At 47.5% G+C, this 5,412-nt stretch overlaps 1 protein-coding gene across 2 annotated transcripts in view; it reads left to right on the plus strand.

Annotated features, from left to right (window-relative positions):
• Window positions 1–6: 6 nt before the first annotated feature.
• Window positions 7–5,412, plus strand: part of NUTF2 (nuclear transport factor 2) — a 70,428-nt gene continuing 65,022 nt past the window's right edge. The window contains exon 1 of one of the 2 annotated variants that reach the window (XM_019535521.1): window positions 7–93. The gene's annotated coding sequence lies outside the window, so the exon portion shown is untranslated. The remainder of the gene's footprint in view (window positions 94–5,412) is intronic. The other variant, XM_019535522.1, reaches the window with a different exon arrangement.

Here is a 5,412-nt window from a genome sequence, read left to right on the forward strand (position 1 = left end):
GGCGGGGCGGGGCGGTGCGCGCGGGGAAGGAGCCTCAGTGGTTCGGGCCGCGCTCGGGGCTGCCGCCGTCGCCGCCATACTGGGAGCTGAGGGGTGAGTGTGAGGCCCGGGCTAGGGTGAGCCCGGGTTGGGCGGGCCGACCAACCGCCCCCGGGGCTAGGCCCCGGCATCGCCCTGCCCTCTCCAGGCCGGGCCGCGTCTCCGGCTAGTGGGCGAGGCGGGCGGAGAGCCCGGCACATGGCCCGGCCCCGCCTCACGCTTCGGGTCAGCGCGGCGGGCGGCGCGTTTCGGCGGCCCCGAGGCCCGCCCCAGCTCTGGCCTGGTCCTGGCCCCGGGGAGAGGAGAGGCGGGGGCCCCCATTTCAGGGGGAGTTGTGTGTAGCCTGGGGCAGCCTCGCCTTGCTCCAGCCTGGGCTCCGCTCCCTGACTCGGAGGCCGGCTTGAGCCTTCATCCAGGCACGTGAAAGCCGATCTCGGTCTGAGTTGCTTGGTGCCCCCTCGGGGAGCGGTGTGTTCAGTGCCCACCCGGCCTGGCAACCTCTCCCGACTTTCGCAGCCTTCGAGGGGCTTGTGGGTGGCGTTTGAGTCTCTGCTTTTCACCCCGTGCAATCCCCTCCCGTAACAAGCTGCAGTTTTGTTTCCTGGGGGGAAAATTCCCTTGAGATTCCTGGTCTGGTGCTGGCCCTCTTCCCTATTCCCCAGCTGGCTGCTAGTGATCCCACTGAGCACAAGTGACCAAAACTATGGTGGGCACCAAGCAGCAGCTAGCTTTGCGTTTAAATGAAGCCTGGTTTTGTTCTCAGTGACAGGTGTTCAGGAGGTGGAGCTGGAGACCTGGCCAGCCTTTTAATCCAAACACAGATGAGTTTAGAGTGTACAACTACTAGTGTGTAAGTTTGAAAATCTTAATTCAAGAGTGTTATTTTCCTCTGGTTTAGTATTGCAGAAGATGGGAAGTGTTCACCTTATTCCACCAGATATATTGGAGACTATGACTGTTTCAGAAATAGCTGATGCAAGCAAGCTTATATCAGTATAAAACTCAAAGCAAAATCTGTTATTGATGTTAGTCATAATCGTGTGTTCTTCTAACTGGAAAATATCAAATGTGATGATTGGAATCTTTTCTGTTCAGGAGATATTTTTGCTGCCCTTAGCTTGAGTTTGTTCTGCCTGGGTAATTGCACAGCTCTGTGCTTCTGCAGAGAGTTGCTGTCTGGAACCGGACTCTTCTTGAAATGACTTCTAACTTCCACTGGTCTTGGTCTTGCTTTAATTTCTGATTGCATCTGAAAGACATGGAGAGAGAGGGGATTGAGAGTAGAGCCAGAAGAAAATACATCCTGAGTCATAATTCAGTTTCTCGCTCGCTTGCTCACTCTCTTGCTTTCTCTCTCTTCCCCTCTTCCCTACCCCGCCAATGTCCTTGGAAAAGTAACTTGACATTTTGTAGCTCTTTTTTTTCTCATGTGTAAGAAGGAAACTGCTTATACACCAAACATGTGGATTTGGTATAATATTTTGAAAATATAAAGCACAAAAGCTTCAGGTCCATAAATTAAATGCACACACATTTTACATCTTTTGTCCCTTGATTATTTTCTCAAGTAACAAAGTTATGCAATTCAAAGCAACCCCTTAATTCACATTCTTGAAGGACAAGAAACCAGACCAAAATCTGTTATAATACTTATTAGAAGTCCACTAACATTAATACAAGGAGCAAACTTGGAGACCTAATCAGTGGTCTCTGAGCATGTGCTAGGCTAGGAGATGCCAGGTTTATACGAAGAAATAATTTTGTAAGAGAGCATATTCTGTCACTTACTATAAATATCTGTCGAATCCTCAGACTACTTCCTTGCTTTCATTCTTTTGCCTGCATCTCCTACTCTCTGCTTTGCTGATTAGTGACATAAAAATGGCTAATCACATCTTACTTTGTAAATGAGGATCATTCTTAGAGCTCTGTACTGGAGATGTAGTAAAACATCTTAGAGCAGCTGTGCTGAACTCTTTTGGTGCATGGGCTGGATGAGTGGGGTGCAGCTGGTCCATGGGTCAGGTCTGGCATGCAGACTAACCCTGTGCTTTGGGCTTCACGCTGGCCCAATATGGCATGCAGGGCCACATCACCTGGCCCATGGGGCTCCCCACATGTCCAGAAAATTTGGTGGTGGTTGCAGCATTATATCCACAAGGCCCGTGGAGCCATGACAATTAACTCTGCCCCTGCTCCTCTGCAGCCTAATTTTCAGACGTGTAAGGAGCCCTGTGGGCTATGCTTTGAGCACCACTGTGGTTCTCAGTCAGAGGGCTGCAAGACTTTTCAGGAGTCCTTCAGTGGCCAGGTGGAATTGCCCTACATGCCATATGTACAGCCAGATGAGCAGGAAGCAGACAAGTGCCCAGTATGGCTGCTGCCCTTCTTGGTCTGGTGCTTTTCCACCACCCCTTCCTGCTTCTCCTGGAAACAGGGGCCTGTTAGCCTGGTGGAACTGCTCTATGCCTCTCTGTTTCCAAGAGGTATGGGTGGGGGTAGATTAGGAAGGGCTATTCCAGGAGCAGGTGCTTCTGTCTGCTTGAGGTTTATCTGGCTATGCACAAAGTTCCACCTGGCTGCAGTGTTGGTGATGGTCCTCAACCAGGGTGATGCCTAATTAAACAAAAGTTATGGAAGGATGCCCTGGATTGAAAAAGGTTGAGAACCATGGTTTAAGAGGACAAATATATTCTGGACACTGCATTTACTTTACACAATAACAGATATTGTTTGTCTTTTTAGACTTGAGCCAATGTCTGGGGTCCAAGAAATGTGTTAGGTTTTGTTATTTGCTATTTGTTTCACTTCTAACCAGGGATCTGGGTTTTCCGTTTCCCACGGAAAAAACCATGGATTTTCCATGTTTATCAGAGAAAATGTGGATTTTCCCTTTTAGCAGAGAAACCTGTGGATTTCTTGCTTTTGCAAAGAGGTCTGCAGGCAGGCAGAGTTCCAGCCCGCAGGACCTGATTGCAAAAGGAGCTAGAAACCCCCAGCCCTGCCTGGAGGGGGAGGGAGAGGGAAAAGGGTGGGACCTGAAGCTTTTAGTGAGTCCTAAGGCATACCTATAGCTCACTTTCCTTTTGGAGCCTGTAAGGTTAGATAAGTGGGGCTTACAGGGGGTTGGGAGTTTGTGGGGTAGGGCTGGAGGCTGAGCTGGATGGAGGGGTGGGAAGCTGGATGTAGGGGGGCTTGGCTGAGGGAGCAGGGAGGTGTTGATGAAAAACATGAAGTGCCCAGCTGGCTGTACTTGGACCATGAACGGCGCTATGGGCCCTTAAGGGAAGTTGTGCCAAGCCTGGTCGGGCTGATAGCGCCAGTCACAGTCCATGTGCAACCGGCTGGGCACTTTGTGTCTTTCACTCTCGGGGTGGGAGAGACCCTCTCCCCCATATCTGTGTATGGCGCAGGCTGTGGGCTCGAGCTCCCACCCTGCTTCCCTCCTGTGGGGCCTCTGCAGCCCTGCAGGCATGACCTGGCGCAGCTGGGAACAGCAGGGCCGCCTGGGGATTTCCTTGCCCCTCTGTTGCTCTAGTGATACACCTCCTGTGCCTGCTGCTGCTTTGAGGGGCGCAGCCCTGTGCCGCTTCCCTCAGTGCAGTCCCAGGTGCAGGAGGCAACAAAAATATAGCATAAAACAAAATGGTGTAATATTAAGATTATATGGTACCCTTAAAATTTCAAAGTCAGTCTGATAAAGTATGGTTCTGCCATAAAGAAATTCAATAGGCAGAATTGATCTTACAGTGGAAAAAAACTTCAATTTAGATAGTTAGTGATGATTCATAACCATACTCAAATCCACAATACCTACATATACAAAATAAGGGTGAATATTATTTCCAATTATGTTTGTATATTGTTTGAACAAGAATTTTTAAGAGAAAAAGCTGCAGTCATAAGTACAGTTTGAAACATTATTCCTTGTGTTTTTCAAGTAACCTGCAAATTTCTCTCCATGTTCCACTTAATAGATAGATGATAGATTTTAATCTGGTTCAGTAATCCAGTACTTTTATGTAAGAATGATAAACATTGATTTTCTACTTCTCCCAGACTACCAAAAATCAAGGAATAATTCTCCTGCTTATAACCACTTTAATGGACTGTTTTTCAGCAATTTATCTTTCTACCTTATTTATGCAGACATGCATAAAATGCAAATACACCAACTGCACTAATATGTGGCAATACAATTAATACTCTATTGTAACTAAACTATTATGGGATCTAGATGCAACAAAAACAAGCTGCATACAACTATGGGAAACACTGACTCAGCTAAATCAAGTTAGGTAAGTGGCTGTGACACTAGTAAAACTTTTGTATGTTACTCATCTGCTTATAAACTCAAATATATCATTTCATTTCTGACTTGAAGTTTCATAGGACTCCAGTCCAGACTAAACTTTATTTCAGTGTGTTTTTGAGGTTTAAGACTACAGTTTAGTAAGCACAAAAGTTACAAAGAAGCAGTTTTATGAAAAGCAGGCAAGTTTTTTTTTTAATGTTTCTTCCAAGAATATCTAAATAAAATATCAATCAAAATATTTAAAAGGGCTTTTTCTTAGCCTCATGTTGTATCAGACAGGTATGGTCCCAGTCAGAAGCAACGATCCTGGTTTTCCCTGATAAAAAATATTGCACATTCTCAGATAAAACCCCCAAATCTGTGATTAAAATTAAAGGCTCCCCCTTCCCCCAGCCCTCCGCTGCCAGGAAGCTGAGCCTGGGCACCATGCTGCCCCACCCCTGCTATGTGTCTGGATGCAGCAGGACTAGCCACGTGCACCATGGCCCAGACTGCTCTCTGTGCCTAGACAAGCTGGAGTTGAGGGACCCACTGGGCCAGATAAAATCCCTGGCAGGCTAGATGTGGCCTGGAGGCTGTATTTTGCCCACCTCTATTTTATGTGTTTGGCTAACTGGCGGCCACGTGCCTGTCAACATCCCCTAAATAAAAATATACTGAAAATTGGCATAATTTCTGCTTTAATTTACGTAAGTTTCATAGTTGGTAGGGTTGGAAGGGTCCTGAGCAGATCATCAAATCCGATCCCCTGCCATGGGCAGGAAAGAATGCTAAGGTCAAATGACCCCGGCAAGGTGATTATCTAGCCTCCTTTTGAAGACCCCCCACTTCCCTCAAAAGTTGGTTCTAGATCCTAGCTGCCCTGACTATGAAGTCGTACTTCCTGATATCTAGCTTGGATCTACTCTCAGTCAACTTATGGCCATTATTCCTTGTTACTCCCAGTAGTGCTCGGGGAAACAGGGACTCTCCCATTGCCTGCTGGTCCCCCTCGGCCAGTTTATAGACAGCCACCAGATCCCCTCTCAGCCTTCTCTTGTGTAGGCTGAACAGGTTCA

The sequence above is a fragment of the Crocodylus porosus genome, unplaced genomic scaffold, assembly GCF_001723895.1.
Source record: "Crocodylus porosus isolate Cpor-Errol unplaced genomic scaffold, CroPor_comp1, whole genome shotgun sequence".
Classification (NCBI taxonomy): Eukaryota; Metazoa; Chordata; order Crocodylia; family Crocodylidae; genus Crocodylus; species Crocodylus porosus.